Here is a 21554-nt window from a genome sequence, read left to right as displayed (position 1 = left end):
TTCATGGACTGCAGTACACCGTGCCTCCCTGTCTATCACCAACTCCTGGAGCTTGCTCAAACTCATGTCTATTGAGTCAGTGATGCGATCCAACCATCTTATCCTCTGTCGTCCCCTTCTCCTTCTGCCTTCAATCCTTCCCAGCATCAGGGTATTTTCCAATGAGTCAGTTCTTCGCATCAAGTGTCCAAAGTATTGGTGCTTCAGCTTCAGCATCAGTCCTTCCAATGAATATTCAGGACTGATTTCCTATACGATTGACTGATTTGACAGCAGCTTTCTTAAGTTGAAATGACTGTAGAATGTTAAAATCACCAGTAGTGGGTACATGAAACGTGGTTAATCCAAACCGTGGTGTGCTCCTCAGCCATCGAAAGGAGTGGAGTCCTTGTACCCGCTACGGCACAGAGGGCCCTTGAAAACATGGTGCTCAGTGAGAGAAGCCGGTCACAAAAGGCCACATGTTGTAGAACGCCATTGATGCAAAGTGTCCAAAATAGGCAAGTCCAGAGAGACAGAGCACAGTTCAGTGGTTGCCTCGCCACAGGAGGAAAAGCTGTGGCATCTCAACAGGTGAAGGTTTCAAGTCCGGCTCCAGCCCCAGGTGTTGACAGGAGACCTTTATTTGGAAGCCAACACCTAGCAGGAAAATAGGGCTGACCTGGTGGCTCAGTGATAAAGAATCTGCCTGCCAATGCAGGAGACACAGGTTTAATCCCTCAGTCGAGAAGATTTCCTGGAGGAGGATGTGGTAACCCACTCCAATATTCTTGCCTGGAAAATTCCATGGACAGAGGAGCCTGGTGGGTTACAGTCCACAGGGTCACAAAGAGTAGAACATGACTGAGCACATACACACGCACACAAAAGGTTAGGTGCCCAGACCTCGCAGTGTGGGCAATAAATCCATTCAAGAGCATACGTTCATTGTATACCTACTATTTGCCAAGGCAGTCATAACCCCAAGAATATATTGTGGCTGAAACACAATACACCTCCCAGCTCCCTTTCTCATGGGGAGGCAGTGAGAAGCCAGATTCAGCAAGTGGGAGCCTGCATTGCTATGGGAATAAGGAAGAGAGGTGAAGGGTCAGGGGTGAAGAGAGTGCAATTCCCAGCAGGGTGGCCCAGGGAGACTTCTGTGAGATGGTGGTATTTGAGTGGGGACGTGAGTAAGTGAGAAAATAGCCATGTGTCCATCGAGCAGAGCAGCATTTGGACAAAGGGAACAGCCAATGCAGAGCCCAGAGGTGAGAGCATCCAGTGCTGGAGCAAAAAGAAAGAGGGAGAGGAAAAGGAAATCAATTGGGAGCAGTGGGCTGGAGGAGGCTGCAAATTGAGGTTGCGGACAGAATTAAGATGATTAATCAGCTGATCTCAAAGTAGGGCGAGCATCTCCTGGGTTTTGTGGCTGGGTGCCGTATCTTTAAATGTGGTACATGGAGCAGAAAGATTCAGACAGACTTGTTGGCTTTGCACATGGGAGGGGCCGGGAGCCAAGAAAGGCAGGCAGCATTTGTAGAAGATGGAAAAGACAAGAAAATCTGTTTTAGACCCTCCAGAAAAGAAAGCAGCCCAAGCAATAGTGCCTTGATTTTCACCCAGTGAGACTCATTTCAGACTTCTGACCTGCAGAATAGTAAAACTATACATCTGTGCTGTTTTAAGCCACCATGTTTGTGATAACTTATTGCACCAACCACAGGAAACTCGTACATGAAGGAGCAGGACCCTCATCCATCTGTGGTCAAGACAAGTGAGGTCACGATAAAGGTCTGAGCCAGGCTCCCCAAAGTTAATCCAGTGGCTGTAGGCATACTGGTCATAATGGTCCTCACATCTGATTCCTTATTCTCTCTGCTCTGATATGGCCCATGACATCCTGCCCATAGCCACAGTCCTTGAAGCTCTGTTATTCCCTGAGGAATTAACTCCTTTGTATCTCCTGCTCCCTAGCACCTGTATTTTCCTGGCTTACTTTCTCATTTTGGTAGAACACATTCTTTAGTAACTTCTGATAAACTGGAAGATACATTTTTTAGGACAATGCATGTCTGGAAAGGTCTTTATTCCTCCACCATACTAGAATGCTAGTCTGGCTGGGTATAAAGTTCTAGATTGGAGATGGTTTTCATCCAGAATTTTAAGAGTTTGGCTCCATTGTCTTCTTACTTCAAGGGTCTCTGTTGAGAAGTTCAAGGAGATTCTATTTCCTTATGCTACACACGTGACTTGCTTTTCTGTCTTTGGAATCTATAGACTCTCCTTTTCCCAAATGTTGCGGCGTTTCACAACAATGCACCGGAAATGTCTGATCTCATCCACAGTGGTTTCTTTCAAACTGGAAGCTTACTCTTCAGTTCTGGGAGCATTTTTTGAAATGTCTTTTTGCTGCTTTTCCACAATGTATTTCCTCTGTTCTTTGTTTTTGGAAAGATAATTAGGATCAAGTTTTCTTCTGCCCATGTGGTCTGCGTGTCCTCCTAATGGCTTTGTTCTATTTCTTTCAGTCTCTGTCTTTCCTCCAATGTCTTTTGCTCCTTGGCTGTCTGCCCATGATCCAGAGAGGGGCATACAGAGCTGGCTGGAAGATCTGAGAGGGATGCAGAAGCTATTGCTTCTGAGATTCACAGAATGGTGACCCTGGGAACCCTTGGTGACACCATCCTTAGGGGCCGAATCAATTCCTATAGATTGAGGCAGGGTCTGACCTTCAGCCTTCTGGGGGCCACACTGGTGTGGAGATGGGGGTCTCTTTGATCAGCAGGCACACAAGGCTGCCTGCATTCCAGGGACTAGAACTTTGGGCTTTCTTGACATGGGGAGGGGTGACTGGAGGGGGAGGGGCAGCTAGAGGGAAAGGCGACCTAGGACTCCTCATAGTCCCCTTTCATATAGCCTTCCTGACCATAGCCACTCATGCATCCCTCATCCAGGGATGTTTTATGGCCAATCCTGAGATCAAGCAGGGGTGCTCTGTCTCCTAAATCTGGCAAAATCTCACCTTCCAACTCTCCATTTAGGGCTGTCTCTCTTTTGTCTGTGACCCAGTTACCACGGCTCCATCTGCAATTCAACTTTCAGATACGTGTGGCTGCTCTGTCCTCTCCACCTTGTGGGTAAATGTCTTTCATCATCTCTTTATTGTGGTTCAAGTGGGTTTGCAGTACAAGCGCTGTGACACATGTTTAACCTGCCATCTTAATCAGAGGCTTTTGTGGCTCTTTGAGAAAAGGTTGTGTCCACTCTTAGGTCTAGGTCTGGTACCATGCAGGGTCCAGCTTCCCCAGGTAAAATTTCCTGGGTCCTGATTTGCAAATTCCCCAAAGCCTTCCCAACAGCAAATTCCAGCAAGAAAGAGCTGATCTATGAAACCAGTTAGTTCCACTGATGTGTCTCTGAAACTCAAGAAGAGTTTCAGGAACATAAATTGAAATATTAACAGTGGTTTTCTCCAAGTGATGGGACTTTAGGATATTATAACTTTTTTCTCTTTCTATGCTTATGTGCATTTTAATTTTTCTCCAGAGAGTATGTATTAGTCATGTAATTGCTACAGTGTTTAAAATTAAGAACAAAATCCTGTCTTTTGAGAATGAGCTCAGAAGTCATCACCTCCCTAGAGCTTCTCCTGGTGGGACTCTCAGTACTGCTCCCTCACTGCGTGTATGGGAGGCACATGAAATAAACTGTATTTTCTAAATATTAACTTGATTTCTGAGCTGAAGCATCATTTCTATCAGGATGTGTAAGACTAGAGGTAGACAGGGAGAGGGGAGCAGGTGCGCAGGCTCTGGGGCGAGCTGCCCCTCGCCACCCCATGACCTGTTCAGGTCTTGGTCTCCCCACCTGCAGGTGTAAGAACAGCACCCACCTGTGGACTGCTGTGGGGTGAAGGTCACTGATACCTGTAAAGGGCATCTATACATAAAATTGACCACCTTAATATTTTTGAGTACACACACAGTTCAGCGGCATTAAGCACATTCATATTGTTTGCAATCATCCCCACCATCTGTCTCCAGAACTTCCTTACCTTCCCAAACTGAAGTTTTGTCCCCATTAAACACTTGCTCTCCCCTTCCCCCATAGCTTCCCTCATAGCTCAGTTGGTAAAGAATCTGCCTGCAATTCATGAGATCCTGGTTCGATTCCTGGGTGGGGAAGATCTGCTGGAGAAGAGATAGGTTACCCCCTCCAGTATTCTTGGGCTTCCCTTGTGGCTCAGCTGGTAAAGAATCTGCCTGCAATGTGGGTGACCTGGGTTTTATCCCTGGGTTGGGAAGATCCCCTGGAGAAGAGAAAGGCTACCCACCCCAGTATTCTGGCCTGGAAAAATTGCATGGACTCTATAGTCCATGGGGTTGCAAAGTGTCAGACATGACTGAGTGACTTTCACTCACTTCCCACTTCCCCCAGCCCCTGGGTCCCTTCCTCTCCTTTCTGTCCAGGGATTTGACTCCTCCAGGGACCTCCCTGAGTGGCACCAGACAATATCTGTCCTCTGGTGTCTGGCTTTTTCACTGAGCACAGTGTCCTCAAGGCTCATCCTGTTGTAACAGGTGTCAGAATCGCCTTCTTTGTCAGGATGCCTGACACACCAGAGTGTGCTGTACACACCTCAGTCATCCAACAGGCTGTGGATGGACACTTGGGTTGTTTCTGACTCCCTGAGCTGCTTTCAACAATGTTCTTCTTCAGCATCTCTCTGGGGGGATGGTATTTCTTTCCTTCCTCAGCACAGGGAGGGACTTACAGGCCTCTTTGGGGTTATCTTTGGGGTTATCTTTGGGGATGCAAACACTCCATCATGCCTGTCTTCTCCCTCCTGACTCTGAGCTCCAGGAGGCTGCACAGAGTCTGATCTGATTTGCCCCTGTCCCCAGAAGTTCCCAACCTTGACACCAAGTGGACAGCTTCACCTCATACTTGAGGTTTTTTTCTCTTTCCACCTGGCGCTCGACCCCGAGGAGTGCTGGGGGCTCTGATGACTCTCAGGTCAGATCCTTCTCATCCTGGACCCTAGGAGGACACAGGGAATGGGGCAGAGCCCTACAGGGGACAGGAAATCGAGGGTTCTTTGCTGAGCGCTTGAGGGCAGCAACTGGCCTCCACCCACAGACTTAAAATTGGTTCTGATCTGTCCCTGAGGTGGCCATGCTAGCCAGAGCTGGGGGCATAGCCCAAGGGCTCCTAACTTCTCCCCCCAGGGAGACCCCTGGATGGGCAGGAATCAGCACTCACCCCCACTCTCTCGACCCCAGATCGGGCCCTCAGCCTCAGCATCATCCAGGGAAAGAAGGCCACATCCCGGACTCCAGCCTCCCCTGAAAGAACAAACCCTTGGAAGACCTCAGACGAGGTTCCTTCTGGATGTCAGGCATTGAGATGTTTACAAGTGACAGAATGAGATTCACCTGAGGTTCAAAATGTGGATATCACAGAGCCATAGGCATCAAGCCTGAGGGGTAAAGGGGGGCTTTGTAAACACAGGCAGGAACCCCTGGGGAAAGGGCCTTGTGGCTGAAGCAGCTCAGTCTTTGAGGGCCCACGCTTCGTAGCCACTCCACACTGGGGTGGGCTCTGCACGGACCCACCCAGAGAGCTCCAGATGCTCCATTCAACCAGAAGAGCCCTCCCTGTGACACAGACACAGGGGGCACCACAGAAGGGGAGTTTACCAGAACTGCAGAGCCATCTCCTCCAGGAAGCCCTCCTGACCCTCTCCAGCCCAGTGGAACTTGCCTCCCATCTCATTGTCTCCTACTTGGGTTCTTCCTGAGCCCAGGAACAGCTGGGCTCCCATGGGAGGGTGTTACAGACTGACACCCCACCCCTGGCTCATAGAAGGGGCTCCAGCAGAGGCCCCTGTGGGACAGCGTGGTCAGAAGAGACCCATATGAAGAAACACACAGAGGCAGGCTGCCTCGTATTGAGCCCCGGAAGTGGAGGATGTGGTGGGTGCCCTTCTCCCTGCGGTGGAATGGGTCGTCCTGCCCCCCTCAGTGGGCTTGTCTGGTGCTCCTTCACTGCCCCCTGCACCAGTCCTCCCACACCTTCTCCAGGACAGGGGACTAGGGGACAGGGGCCAGAACACGCCTGGTTCCCTTCAGGTCTGGGGCCACTAGGAAGGCCATTTCCCTCCCTCCTCCTGCACCACCACGGGTGATGCTGGCTCCTCCCATGACCCTGCTTGTGGGCACGTGAGGACCTTGAGGCTGCCAGCCAGGAGGAGGCCATGGGCAAGATGTGGGGTGCAGTCTGGTGGGGCCCCCAGGCATGGCCCAGGACACAGACATGACTCCCCAACAAGGGCAGCTGTTTTCCGTTCATTTTCACCTCCTGCTGTGTGAACCCTCTGCTGCCACCTCTCCAGGCTGCCCCATCTCTCACCTGCACTCCTACTGCACACACCTCCTGCCTGGTCCTCAAACTTCTATCTCCCCATGCAACTCTCAGGGTGTCACTCATGTAGGGGCTTCTCACCTGTTTTATTTCCCTATGTTCTCCAGGGCCTGACAGACAGTGTGACATGGGAGAGATGACTGATAGTTTTGGATGGATAGATGGATGGATAGATGGATGGGTGGATGAATGGATATATACATGGAGGATGGATTTACTGATGGGTGAATGAATGGGTACATGAAGAATGGACGGATGGATGGATGGGTGGGTGGATATTTACTTGGAGAATGGATTTATGGATGGGTGGATGGATGCATGAAGAATGGGTGGATGGGCAGATGATGGATGGATGAATCCCCTGTCCAATGAAAGAAGGAAATTGCATTTCATGATGACACTGAGAATGAACTGGGTAAACCGAGGCCTAGCAAGTGGTGGGATAGAACTTGTTCCAGGTCACAAAGGCACCCAAGCTGGCCCAGATCCCCAGACCTCTGTCCTTCCTGTCCAGCTGCCTGCAGTAGCAAATTTCATCTTAACAAGCAGGTGGGACCTGTGTCTTGTGTCTGCTGTTGGCCCAGGGATGGAGTCTTCCAGGGCCCAGGACCTGCCCCTTCTCCCCTCCCTCTGCAGCTCCTGGAGGAAGCACAGCTCCCCCGTCTGCCCTTCCTGGCTACAGCCTGGACACAGTACTCAGGAAAGATGGTGCACCTCAGGGTTATACCTATGCATGTGTGCTCAGCTGTATCTGACTCTTTGTGAGCCCATGGACTGTGGCCCACCAGGCTCTTTTGTCCATGGAATTCCCCAGGCAAGAATACTGGAGTGGGTTGCCATGTCCTCCTCCAGGGGATCTTTCTGACTCAGGGATCGAACAGGCGTCTCCTGCATCTTCTGCATTGGCAGGCAGATTCCTTTTACCACTGAGCCACCTAGGAAGCTACTCAGAATAAATAAGGTGATGGGCTTGAAGGGACCGGGTGAGTAGCAGTCATGTGACACTCCTGCCCTGCCCCTTTCAGACACTCTGCCCTCTTCCCCAGATCTGCTGACACTGCTCTTGAGGGTCTCCAGAGATCTCTGAGTGGCCCCTGCTCCATCACTGTCTCCCTGGTGCTCCTGCAGCATCACACATGGCTGTTCAGCCCCCTCCAAAGATGAACACCCCCATCACACACACACACACACAGCCTTGCTGAGATGGACTCCTGGGTCGGCAAAGCCTCAAGTCTAGCTTGCTCCAAAGAGGGCAGGAAGCCCCAGAGGAGGTGCCCTGTGGTGCCAGATTCTCCCATCTGTTCCCTTTCCTTCACACCCTCCTCCTGCCCAACTCACAGCCATGTGTTTCATATGACCACCTGGCACAGCCCAGGCTCAGCTCTCCCCAGCCCCTTGTGTGTCCCTGAAACTGACCCAGCAAGGTCTGGCTGGGATTCTGACATTACCCTGCATAGGGGGTCGTGATGAACCTGGCTAGCCTTTCCTGGACCGTCCTTGAGGCTCATAGGCTGCCCTCTTGGGCCGGGGTCGTCCTTTATGGGCTCTGCAGAGCTTGGCAAGCCTCCTCCAGGGTCTTTGGCCCAAGAGGAGACTCCATGACCCACTGAAGTCCCCCGAGGGCAGCCCCAAGCTCCCTGTAAACCAGACTCTGCAAGGAACAGCCGCCCTGGGCTCCAGGGCTTTTATGGGTTTGCCTTAAAGATTTTATTTCCAGAAAAAACCAAAAGCAATTAATCCAAATTACAGAGTAGTCATTTGCAATAATATTTGCTTTAAATATATGTATTTTTTAAAACCCCTAAGCTGTGAGCCTCCAGTGAGTTCGAGGTAAAGGACACCTTGAAATAATTACATTTTTTGCTCATTTTATGTTGTGAAAATGGCTTCGTTGGTTTGGAGAAGAATTGTAAAATGGTCAGCTGACTCACTTATAAAGGCAACGTTATTTTTTTCTCCAGATTCTGCCAGAATAACCACACTGCCCCCAAGGTGGATTTCTTCCAAAGGCACCTCAAGTACTGGTCCAGCGGCCGCTCAAGCCAGCCGGGTGCATCCAGGGAAGCAACCCCAGCTCCTGAAAGCACTCCTAGTGGGTGGCATTGGGAACCCAGGAGGACAGGGGTCCAGCATTATGGGGTCCACATGCTGGCAGACTGGCTGAACACCGTACTCAGGTTGGAGAGGGAGGGATCCTGGGTTTGCCTGCCCCCTTTGTCCTGGTGATGACTGGGAACGTTGCCCACTGGGAAGAGTGAAGCCAAGAGAGAGGGCAGACCAGCCCACCTAGGACCCTCCGGCCGACAAATGTGCACGGTGAGAGGCTTGGACACTTGGAAAATGAAAATTCACTAAAAGATTAGATTGTGCTTAAGGGCTACCCAGGTGGCTCAGTGGTAAAGAATCTGCCTGCAATTCAGGAGACCTGCGTTTGATTCCCAGGTCAGAAAGATCCCCTGGAGAAGGGAATGGCAACCCACTCTAGTATTCTTGCCCAGAGAATTCCATGAACAGAGAAGCTTGGTTGGCTACTGTCCATGGGGTTGCAAAGAGTTGGACATGGTTAAGCGACTAACACTAATACAACACCAGAACCTTCAACCCAGCTGGGTCAGAATACCTGGTTTTGGTGCCAGTGCAGCCCCTGAGTGTCCAGGGACCTTGGGCAGGAGCCTTTCCATCTGTTACCCCAGATATTTTACCATCCAATGCCTCCTCTGCAGACGTGTGACTTGTGGATACATTTTCTCAGGAACTGATATGTCCTTTCACTTTCTCAACAACAGTGTCTTTTGAAGAACAAAAGTCTCAATTTTAGTAAATTGAAATTTAAAAGTGAAAGAATTACATATATGTATAACTGTACACACATACAGTTATATGTGTATATATGGCATATAATAAATACATAATATATAACACATTACATATATGTGTCACTCTGCTGTACAGCAGAAGCTACCACAGCATTGTAAATAAACTACACTTCAATAAAATTTCTTTTAATTTGACGTAATTTTTACTTTTGTTTCTGTTTTGGAAAACCTTTGTCTAATCCAAGGCTACCAAAATTTTCTATTATGTCTTCTCTAAAAGTTTTATAGTTTTAGTTCTGTTTAGATCTGGGATCCAGTTTGAATTGTTTTTGTGTGTGGTAAGGGTTGAAATTCATTTCTTTGCATTTGAGTGTCCAGTTGTTACAGCATAATTTGTTGAAATGTCTATAGTTTTCCCACTGAATTGCCTTGGCAACCTTGTCAAAAATTAATTGGCCAAATACGTAAGAGTTGTTTGTGAACTCTGTTCCATTGATCTATTTGTCCATCCTTTCATCAGTACCACACGGTCATGGCTCCTCTAGCTTTACAATAAGCTTTGAGATACCGTATATGCCTTCCAAATTTTTTCTTCTTTTACAAAATTATTAGCTTACTTTAGGTGCATTTTGTTTCCTCGTTAACTTTATTTTTTTCTCTTTTTTTAAATTTATTTTATTTTTTAACTTTACAATATTGTATTGGTTTTGCCATATATCAACATGAATCCGCCACAGGTATACATGTGTTCCATCCTGAACCCTCCTCCCTCTTCCCCCTCATTAACTTTAAAACTAGCTTGTCAGTTTCTATAAGAAATCACTCTGGGTTATTTTTAACAATTATTTCTTTGAGTCTATAGATCAATTTCAGGAAAAATGTCATTCTCACAATATTGAATCTTCCAATTCATGAACATGATATATCTCTCCATTTCTTCAGATCTTTTAAAATTTATTTCAGTGATATTTGGTAGTTTTCAATGTATGAGCCTCACACACACTTTTTTTTCCCTTTTGGTTGAACTGATTGCTAAAAGCATCATTTTTATCTTATTATAATTAAAAAATTTTTAATTTCCAAATGTTCATTGCTAGAATGTAAAAGTTCGATTAATTGTTGTACTTTGACCTTTTGTACATTGTGATCTTGCTAAACTCACGTATTAGTTCTTGTAGGTTTTTTGTAGTGTCCTTTAGATTTTGTATATAGATAAATATGTTAGCTGCACCTATTTCTTCTGAAGAGAACATTAGTAGTCTGTGTTTTTTGAGAAATTTACACGTTTCATCTCAGTTTTCAAACATATTGGCACAAAGTTGCTCACAGCATTCCTTTATTATTCTTTTAGTGTCTGTAGGCTTAGTAGTGATGTCCCCTCTTTTATTTCAGGCACTGGTCATTTTTGTCTTTTCTTTTTTCTTCCTGATAATTTTGTTTAAAGGTTTATCAATAAAACTTTTCAAGAACAGGTTTTGGTTTTATTGATTCTTCTTATTGCTTTCTGTTTTCTATTTCACTTATTTTTCTCTTTTATCTTTATTAATGTTATTTCCTTCTGCTTACTTTGGATTTAAATTTTCCTCATTTTATAGTTCTTACAGAGGGAGCTTAGATTATTAACTTGAAATTTTTCTTCTCTTCTAATTTAAGAATTTAATAAGTTTTCCTCCAAGAACTGCCTAGCTGCATCCCACAATTTACAAATATTGTGTTTTCATTTTTATTCACTTTAAAACATTTTCTAATCTTTTTTGTGATTTATTTTCTGACCCATGAGTTATTTAGAAGTGTGCTGGCTGGTTTCCAAGTATTTAGGTATTTCCAGAGATTGTCTATCACTGACTTCTAGTTTAATTTTCCTGTAGTCAGAAAACATATGTTGCATGATTTTAATCCTTTTTAAGCGTATTTGAACTTGTTTTAGAACTCAGAATGTGGCCTCTCTGAGTGACTCTCTCATGTGCACATGGAAAAAACTTGTATTTTGCTCTCGTTGGGTGCAGACACATTTGGGATCACTGCATCCTCTTTAAGAACTGATCCTTTACTATTTTTTGACCACCCTCTATTTTATTTATTTTTTTAAGATGAATATTTTTAATGATAAAAGGTACAGTTGGGAAAGAAGATAGATATCATACATCATCAGATACCTAACAATTAAGAAACAAGGTTACATAGAGCAAAAACCAGAAGAAATATAAGGATATATATATATATATATATATATATATATATATACTGATTCCTTTATTATTATGACATGTCATTCCTTGTCCGTGATAGTATTTCTTATTCTGAAATAAACCTTTATTGATGTTAATTTAGCAGCCCCTTCTTTCTTTTGGTTGGTGTTCATATGGTATATCTTTTTCCACACTTTTAACTTAACTGTGTTTTTTATTTAAAATGAGTTTTCTTGTAGACAGCATATAGTTGGATTTTGATTTTTTTTTAATCCAGTCTTACAATTTCTTTCTTTTAATTGGAAGATACAGGCCATTTACATTTAATGTGGTTATATATATGATTATGTTTAAATATACTATCTTACTATTTGTTTTCACATATTTCTCTTTTTTTTGTTCTTATTTTACTGCCCTCTTGAATTAAATGAATGTTTTCAAATATCCATTTCACCTACAATATTAGCTTATTAGCACTACCTTTTCTTTTTAGTGACAGCTCTAGAGTTTACAATACACATCTTTAACTTATCAAGATGCTTTCAAAGAATGTTATATCACTTCAGTTCAGTTCAGTCAGTTCAGTCGTTCAGTCGTGTGCAACTCTTTGCAACCCCATGAATCGCAGCACGCCAGGCCTCCTTGTCCATCACCAACTCCCGGAGTTCACTCAGACTCACGTCCATCGAGTCAGTGATGCCATCCAACCATCTCATCCTCTGTCGTCCCCTTCTCCTCCTGCCCCCAATCCCTCCCAGCATCAGAATCCTTTCCAATGAGTCAACTGTTCACCTGAGGTGGCCAAAGTACTGGAGTTTCAGCTTTAGCATCATTCCCTCCAAAGAAATCCCAGGGCTGGTCTCCTTCAGAATGGACTGGTTGGATCTCCTTGCAGTCCAAGGGACTCTCAAGAGTCTTCTCCAACACCACAGCTCAAAAGCATCAATTCTTTGGGGCTCAGCCTTCTTCACAGTCCAACTCTCACATCCATACGTCACATATAGTGTAAAAACTTCACAATGTGTACCTCCATTTCCCCTTTTTTGTCCTTTGTATTATCAAAAATGTCACTTATAAAAATTTTAATATATTGTTACTATTTTCTCCTAAGAAGTTAATTATGTTTTAAATTTTTAAAAATGTAAATTAAGCACTCTTTTATCTACCCACATAGTTATCACTTCTAATATTCTTTCTTTGCTTGGGTTCATATTTATATCTGTCATCATTTTCCTTTTGTGTGAAGAATTTAATTTAATAGCTTTTATGGTGCTGGTATACTGACCATAAATTCTCCTCTCTTAATTTCAACTGAAATATTTATTTTGCCTTCATTTGAGAGATATTTCTATTGGGTACAGAATTCAAGGTTTAGAGTTTTTTCCTTCAGACTTTGAAGAAGTCTGTTCATTGTTTTCTGGTTTGCATGGTTTCTGGTGAGAAATATATTTATGTTCCTAACTTTGCTCATTTGTACACAATGTATCTTATTCTCTGGCTGCTTGTAAGATTTTCCCTTTATCTCCTTAGCAATTTGGTTATGATATTCTTGGTATGATTTTCTTCTTGCATTTGTTTTTTGCAGGGATTTTTGTTTATTTGTTTGTTTTATGGGCTTTTTTGCCTTGGGTTTGTTTGTTTTGTTTTCAGTTGGGATTCATTGAGATCCTTGGATCTGTGAGTTTATAGTGTTGTTGTTTTTAATCAAACTTTTAGTATTTTCAGCAGTGATTTCTCCAGATACTTTCCCGTCCTTCATCTCCTTCCTCCCCTTCAGAGATGCTGATGACACATGTGGTTGACTGCTCTTATTACCTCACTGATCGCTGTTGCTCTCTTAATTTTTTCAGTCATTTTTTTCTGTATCTAACTTTGGGTAATTTATTGCTCTCCTAAAAAAGCCCATTGATCTTTTTTTCTTTTTTGAAAAAACTTCTACAAGATCTACTGCTACTGCTGCTAAGTCGCTTCAGTCATATCCAACTCTGTGCAACCCCATAGACGGCAGCCCACCAGGCTCCCCTGTCCCTGGGATTCTCCAGGCAAGAACACTGGAGTGGGTTGCCATTTCCTTCTCCAGTGCATGAAAGTGAAATGTGAAAGTGAAGTCACTCAGTCGTGTCCAACTCTTCGAGACCCCGTGGACTGCAGCCTACCAGGCTCCTCTGTCCAGGGGATTTTCCAGGCAAGAGTACTGGAGTCGGGTGCCATCGCCTTCTCCCTACAGGATCTAATCTGGTCTTAATCCTATTCAGTGTATTTTTCCATTTCAGATAATGCACTTTTTCACCTCTAGAAGCTCATTTTGGGTCTTTTCTATCTCTTCTATCTTCTCCTCATCATGTTTATATTTTCCTCTGCTTTTTTGATGACATAGGTTATACTTACACTAGTTTCTTTAGTGCTCATTTATTGTGTTTCTATGATTTTTGTAAAATCTGGGTCTATTCTTAGTTATTGATTTTTCTCTTGGTCATGAGGCATATATTCCCACTTCTTTTCATGTCTGGTAATTAAAAATAAAGCTATATTTTATTTCATGCTTCAAGAAGTTGCAAAACAGCACATAGAGTTCCAATACACTCTGTTCATCTTGTCCTGTGTTAACACTGTACCTCACCCTGACACAGTTGTGCAAGCCAGGAATATCATCTTGACACAATGCTATTGACTTATCTATACTTTCACTTGAATTTCATCAATTGTGAGAATGTGGGACACTCAGAACCCATCTCTCAGCTCACCAGAAACTCTGGGCTCTGTTTAGATTCCCTGCCCTGCCCTGCAGCCTGGAAACTCTCTCCAGACTGTGAGCTGGGCAGGAAGAATCATACATTCATTACAAACTCAGACAAACAGAGTACCTCACACCTGTCTGGGCAGGTGGTACATTTTGACGAGCACCATGGAGCTCCAGTGGAGAAGGAAATGGCACCCCACTCCAGTACTCTTGCCTGGAAAATCCCATGGACAGAGGAGCCTGGTAGGCTACAGTCCATGCGGTCGCAAAGAATCAGACACGACTGAGCGACTTCACTTCACTCACTTCATACTTTATCACGGGAGAAGGAAATGGCAACCCACTCCAGTATTCTTGCCTGGAGAATCCCATAGACAAAGGAGGCTGGCGGACTGTGGTCCATAGGGTCACAGAGAGTTGGACATGACTGAAGTGACTGGAGCTCCAGGGGCATGCCTCATAGCTCAGTTGGTAAAGAATCTGCCTGCAATGCAGGAGGTCCTGATTTGATTCCTGGGTCAGGAAGATCCCCTGGAGAAGGGAAAGGCTACCCACTCTGGTATTTTAGCCTGGAGAATTCCATGGACAGTATAGTGCATGGGGTTGCAAAGAGTTGGACACGAGTGAACGACTTTCACTTTCACTTTCATGAAGCTCCAGGGACCTCCCACTCAGGGTCACATAGTGTCAAATCCTGTTACCAGAGACTTACTCCTTTGTGCTTTAAAAATAGGAATGAAAACCTTCAGAGCCTCACTACCACTGTATTTCCTGAGGGAGGAAGTCAGGAGATGAGTGTGAAATGCACACCTGCTCTAAGGTGTGTTTTCACCTTCATCTCACTGAGTCTATCTTGTCCCCAGGATACACCTGAGGCAGCTACCACAATCTACTCTGTCCCGTGCACACATGTGAGGCATGTACCACAGTCTGCCTTGACCTGTGTACACACCTGAGGGAGGTACCGCAATTCCCACCTTGTTCCCTGCACACACCTGAGGCAGGTATTGCATACCTATTCCCCAGGCAAGGCCCCTGAGGAGCCTTTTGGGAGTTCACACAGACTTCAGAGCTATAGAGTGCAGGCATCTTTCTGGATTTCCTCAAGGGAAAATGGCTCACCCCTTCAGCTCCTCCAAGGCTGGGGAGAGGGCAAAGCATTGGGAGGCTCTCAGGATCCTGGAGCTCAGAGCCCACCCCAGACTCATCTCCTTCTTGAGGCCTCCTGCCCTCCTCTGAGCCACACTGGTCTTGGGGAGCAGTTACCCCTGATATTCTGTCACCTAGTGAGTCCCCAGGTCTATCTTTATGCCCAGCTGAGTTATTAGGCAAGGGATTTAAGGAAGACTTTGAGATCAGATGGGCAGGTTTCTGGGAAAATACGAAGTGCCAAGCCTTTCCTCTGAAGAAATAGAAAACTTAACTCAAAAATGGGAATCAAAGTCCTTACCCTTCTTAAAAAAGAGCGTTTCACCAAGACAGTTTACAGATGAGTTCTTTCAAGGGACAAATGATTCTTATATACACTTTTCTAGAAAATAATACAAGGGGTAAAGCAACCTGTTTCATTTTAAGAGACAGGTGTCAGTTTAGTGTCCAGGACAGCAAAAAGGCAGGAAGTAAAGGTCTTAGAATCTTTTTACACAGAGACAGGAAAATCTTGAGTAAAATATTGGCTCCCTGGATTCAACCAAGTGTTTTAAAATGCACACAACAGAGTGGCTGAATTTTGAAAGACTGAACCCCAAATGCCAGTGAGACTGTAGAGTAACTGGAACTCCCAACAGTGCTGGTGGGTGTTTGGGGCAAAGATCTGGTGGTTTCTTGTAAATCTAAACATGTAATTACCCCGTGACCCAGAAATTCCACTTCAAGATGTTTACCCAACAGAAATGAAAACATGTCCAAAAAATGACTTAACATAAGAATGCTCATAGCAATTCTAATGATAACGTCAAAAAGCCAGGAACATTTCATGTGTCCATCAGTGGGAGGATCACACTCTCCTTAAAACCATGAAGTCAGTTGGACTGCTGATCCACCCAAAGACACAGCAAACCCACAAACCTTTATGTCCACTAAAGAAGCCAGACACAAAAGGGTACCTACCACATAACTTCAGTTTATGTGAAGTTCTGGAGCAAGAAAACTAATTAGGGGGAAAAAGTCAGAGCTCTGCTTACCTCTGGGGAGGCAAGCTGGATAGGAATGTGAGTGAGATTTTGGGGGTGACTGTTCTGCATCTCCTGTATTTGGGTCACACACAGAGGTGAGTGCATTTGGAAAAGTCACTTATAAATTTTACTACAAAAGAAATAAAAAGGACCCTTCAGAAATACTGAACTCAAGTTATGGGTGGTGGTGGTTTAGTCACTAAGTCGTGTCCATGACAAGTTAAGGATATATGTGCTGAAATATTTAGGGGAAAGTGAGCTGAAATGTATCAAAACATAAAATGAATTATTGGATGGATAGAGGGAAAGACAGATGAATAGCTATGTAATAAAGGACATTTAGCAAATATCAATGTAAATGGTATACAATACTAGTACATTTTATTAGTTATATATTAATCTCAATGGCAGGTGTATAGATGTTCAATGGAAAATTCAACTTTTTTATATATTTGAAAATATTTGTAATAAAATATTGGGAAAGATAAATCATGATCAAATGTGGTTTATCTCTTCCAGGAATGCAAAGATGGTTTAAACTCAGGAAATTGATCAATTCACATTAAGGGCTTAAGGAAAAGCTAACAGGTGCTGAAAGAGCATGTGGTGAAGCCTTAGCATTTCAGGTCTTTCTAAAACTGCTTAGAGAACTAGAAATAAGAAGAAGCTTTCTTGACTTGGCGGTCTTCAAATAACCTAGAGCAGCTTTCTCATGTCACAGACTTCGGAATCCTCTCTGCCCCTCCATGACTGTTCAAGTTCCTTACACTGCAATCATAAGCAAACAAGAAATAAGGCATCAAGAACGAAAGAAAGGAATTGACTTACTGTTATGCATAAGAATAAAATAGAATAACAACAAAAAAAGAAAACCAAGAATGATTATATAGTGGTCACTCATAATAACAATTCTAAATAACTTAAGACAAACAACATCAACAACAACAAAATAATAAGTGAATTCAGTGAGATTCCAGGTTAACTCAGAGCATTCCTCTACATTGACAGCAATCAATCAGAAGAAGTAACATAAGATGCCACTCACAGTAGAAGCAAGTCTCCCCAGTACCTAATAAAGAATTCACAAGACTTTTCAGGGAAATGCTCGATCGCTATTAAAAAGCATGAAATGTGATGACTAAAAGTGAGATGGATGTGACAACTCAACATGGTAGGGACAGCAGTTCTTTGTTTTGTCTTTAGAGTTGTTTCAATTCCAATCAAAATCTCATCAGTGTGTTTGGAGGATCTCATTAACTTATTCCAACAGGGATGCGGCTGAAAACAGCTAAGACATTTTTCAAAAGAAGAGCAAGGCTGCTAAACACTGTGTGTGCTAAGTTGCTTCAGTCGTGTCCAGCGATTCCAGACTGTAAACCATAAGACTTCTTTGTCCATGGGATTCCCCAGGCAAGAATACTGGAGTGGGTGGCCATGCACTCCTCCAGGGGATCTTCCTGACCCAGAGACTGAACCCTAGTCTCTTACCTCTAACCTGCATTGGCAGGTGGGTTCTTTACCACTAGCACCTCCTGGAAAGCCCACTAAACTAGACTGCTGCGAAACTACAGGAATAAGCCAGAACGAGATCATGGTGTGAGTGTGGCATGGAGAACAGAGCTCAGAAAGAGGTATAGGTGGCCACAGGTCTCAATTCTGGAGAAGGGACAGACAGTGGCCTGGGTGCATTTGGAAAACAGACTCCCTCTGTAGGGGTGGGAGGGACCCTGCACACATGCTCTTTGTTGGATCAAGGCCTGGATGTGAATGATAAAACTATATCAGTTTTATTAATGGAAGGAAATGTGGGGGTGATATCTTTGTCATCTTGGGGGCAGTAATAAATTCTTACATTAGACCTTGTACCTGGAAATTCTTTCCTTGTAGCTGGAAATTAAGGGATCTGGCTCCATTGTAATTTGAGATTTAAACAGATATAAAATAAAAATTTGTTGTTGTTCGGTCGCTCAGTCATGTCTGACTCTTTGCAACCCCATGAACTGAAGCTTGCCAAGCTTCCCAGTCCTTCACTATCTCCCGGAGTTTGCTCACATTCATGTCCATTGATTCGGTGATGCTATCTAATCATCTCATCCTCTGTTGCCCTTTCTCCTTTTGCCCTCAATCCTTCCCAGCATCAGAGTCATTTCCAGTGAGTTGGTTCTTCACATCGGTGGCCAAAGTACTGGAATTTCAGCTTCAGCATCAGTCCTTCCAAAGAATATTCAGGGTTAATTTCCTTTAGGTTGACTGGTTTGATCTCCTTGCTCTCCAAGGGACTCTCAAGAATCTTCTCTAATACTGCAATTCGAAAGCATTAATTCTTTGGCAAATAGATAAAGATATCTGGTCTAGTGGAGAATATGGTGGGGAAAGTTCATGGCATGGAGAGGCTACAGCTAAAATGACTGAGTGATTAATTCAGACTGTAAAGGACAGGCTACCACTGAAAGAATCCACATGGGGGAAACTTTAGTGGCCAACATTTGCATGGAGATTTTTCAGACTCAATAGTAATCATACAGATGCAAAATTTAAAAAAGGTTTTCCACCTCCCAGACAACCAATTTGCAGAAATTTGAATGTCAAATAATACTCAGCAGGAAGAGAGTGTAGGGACAGGGACCCCTGTCCTGTAAGTGGACATGTCCAGAGCAGAATCAGGCAGAGCTTAGTGAAACTGCTCTATCGTCTGTCTCCCGCTCCAGAGACCTGTTCCTAGTTCCATGCAGGGCAGTGGGGGTGCCTGTCTCAGGGGGACATGGGTACCCTCTGTGGGGAGCAGGGAGGAAAACCACTGAACTGCCAGAGACAGCAGTCTGGGGGTCGGTGCTGCCAGGCGGATAGATCTTTTAAAATATGCCGGTGATTGAAAAGTACATGAAGCTATGTGAAACCAACAGGGCAGGAGTAAATTAAACACGCAGCACGCACACTCATGCACACACCATGTGCAGCACAAAGCCTGAAAATAGGCCCCCGCTTCCCGGGGCTGAAGGTGCCTCCTCTGGGCTCACGGGTTTAGCAGTAGGTAAGGTGCCAAAGGGCCAGTCTGCTGCAGTGTGTCTCAGCAGGTGCCAGCTTTCCCTTGGGCCCCGCCCATCCACATGCCCTGGCTTCAGCCCTGACTCCTCTGGGGGACAGAGCTCAGGGCCCTGGCTCCTGACCTGTCCAGACTTTGAGCATGGGAGAAGGGGTAGGGACAGGGAACTCGGACCGTGAGATGCCCCGCCACCCCCGTACCCTGGTAACTGGGGCTCAAACTGGCCCTCACTGGGGCAGTGCAACAGGTGCAGAAGGACCTGAAACCTCAGTGTGACTGGCAGTGACACGGCTTCTGTGCTCATCCTCACCTGCTCTCAGTCTGTCTCCCACAATTTCTAGATTTTCTATGCCTTCATAGATGGGGAGGCAGAGCCACAGAGCAACCATTTGACCTGCCTGAGGTCTCAGAGCCAGTTAGCATTGGACACGAGGCTGCTGGCCGACCCCACACTGGATTCTTAGCTGCTTTCAGTCACCCGGGCAGGTAAGGAAAGTAGGGTCAATAGGGACAGTGAAGGGACCCCAGGGTCTCAGGGGGCAGGGCCATGGGAGGACACAGGAAGGCTGGAGTCACTGACTTACAGACTGAGGAGGGGCACCAAGGCTCAGATGCTGGGCAGGCTGTGCGGCGAGAAGGGGAACCAAGCGAGACTCGGGGCAGTTCCCTCTGCCTTAGGCTCTCTGCACGTGCTCCTCCCGCCCCCTTCACTTGTTTCCTCCTGCTTTTGCTCTGGGCTCAGCTCCGCTGTCACTGCCTTGTGGGGCAGCCTTCGTGTGAGCTGCAAACAGAATGATGAGGGGCGGAGTGAGGCCTGGTCCCCAGAGAGGGTGCATCAGGGAGTAGAGACTGTGAGAAGCCCTGCCACACACTGGACTCTGATGCTCAAACCAGGTCTAGGGTCTGAGGGTGTCACAGAGAAATTGCGCCTGATACTCGTCAGCAGGACAAAGTTTCTGTGCCCCCTCCCCTCCGCACCGTGGGCAAGACTGCAGTGCAGGGCTGGCACCGCACAGCAGGGGCAGCAGGGTCCGGAGGCTACGGGCGGGTGGACAGGGCAGTGGGTGGGCGCTCCCAAGGGGAGCTTGGTTAAGCACCCAGAAGGAGGGGATGCTATTAAACCTGGGCTCGGCAGGCCACGGCCAAGGCCCAGAAGAGTCCAGTCAAGGATGGAATCCTGGGTGTGTGTGGGGGGCCTCCCTGCTCTGCCGTGGGCCTGGGTTCCCATCCCGCTCATCCTCCCACCCCAGGAAGAGGCCCCTGGATGTGGTCTTGCTGAGACCCAGAGCTGCTGGGAGCTGTGACTTCTCCCACAGCCTCAGGCATCCCAAGAAGGGGTCAGGTCCCCCAAGAGCCTAAACATCGCCTCCCTGGCTGCAGGTGCCCAACCAGGCTGCCCCAAGTCCAAGGCCTCTGTGACACAGCATGGCAGACCCCCCACCCTACAGCCAGCAGCCCCGCCACAGGCCTTCCGCAGTATACCAATGGGTGACTCCCATCTCTCCCCGTGTTTCCCCTCCAGGCATCTCTGAAACTCCCAAAGCACATTTTGGCCCTCAAAGTATGTCTCTTCTTGGGGGACACGTCCGACTCTCGCAGTTCATCGGCAGGCAGAGAATCCCATCACCTTTCCATGACCCTCCTGTGGCCCCCTCCAGACACACATCAGCTGCCCCCACTCCAGCACCCCGGGCACGGGTCCCTCCAGAGGTGAAGAACCTCATCTGGGCATGAACACTGGAAATGGACCAGGCTGCATCTGTCCCCTTGGCTTTGTCCCATGAAATAGCCTCTGTCTTCCAGCTAAAGCTTTAAGAACTGGAGGTTTCCTGACACCCAGGACAGAGAGAAGCATTTAGAATAAAAGAAGTTGTGTGATCCTTGCAGAGTGATTTTGGTCTCATGTAAACCCCAGCAGAAATTCTGGAGTCATTTCAGACTCTACCTGAACACGCGCTTCCAGTGGGGAGGGGGCCGACTGGATGGGGTGAGGAGGAGAGGGCCCACGGGACGGCAGGACACACTGGGTCCCAGAGTCACCATTACACAGAGCTGGGTGGGGGTTCTCTTCTGCCTTCATATGTGGCTTCTGGAAGGCTGGTTGGAGCAGTGAGATGTCAGGTACAGCCCAACAGCACCCTCATGGCTATGGTCTCTGGGAGCCCCTGCTCACCCATGCCTCAGCCC

The sequence above is a fragment of the Bos mutus genome, chromosome 16 (assembly GCF_027580195.1).
Source record: "Bos mutus isolate GX-2022 chromosome 16, NWIPB_WYAK_1.1, whole genome shotgun sequence".
NCBI classification, from domain to species: domain Eukaryota; kingdom Metazoa; phylum Chordata; class Mammalia; order Artiodactyla; family Bovidae; genus Bos; species Bos mutus.
The sequence above is the reverse complement of the archived record's forward strand: the minus strand, read 5'-3'. Positions refer to the sequence as shown.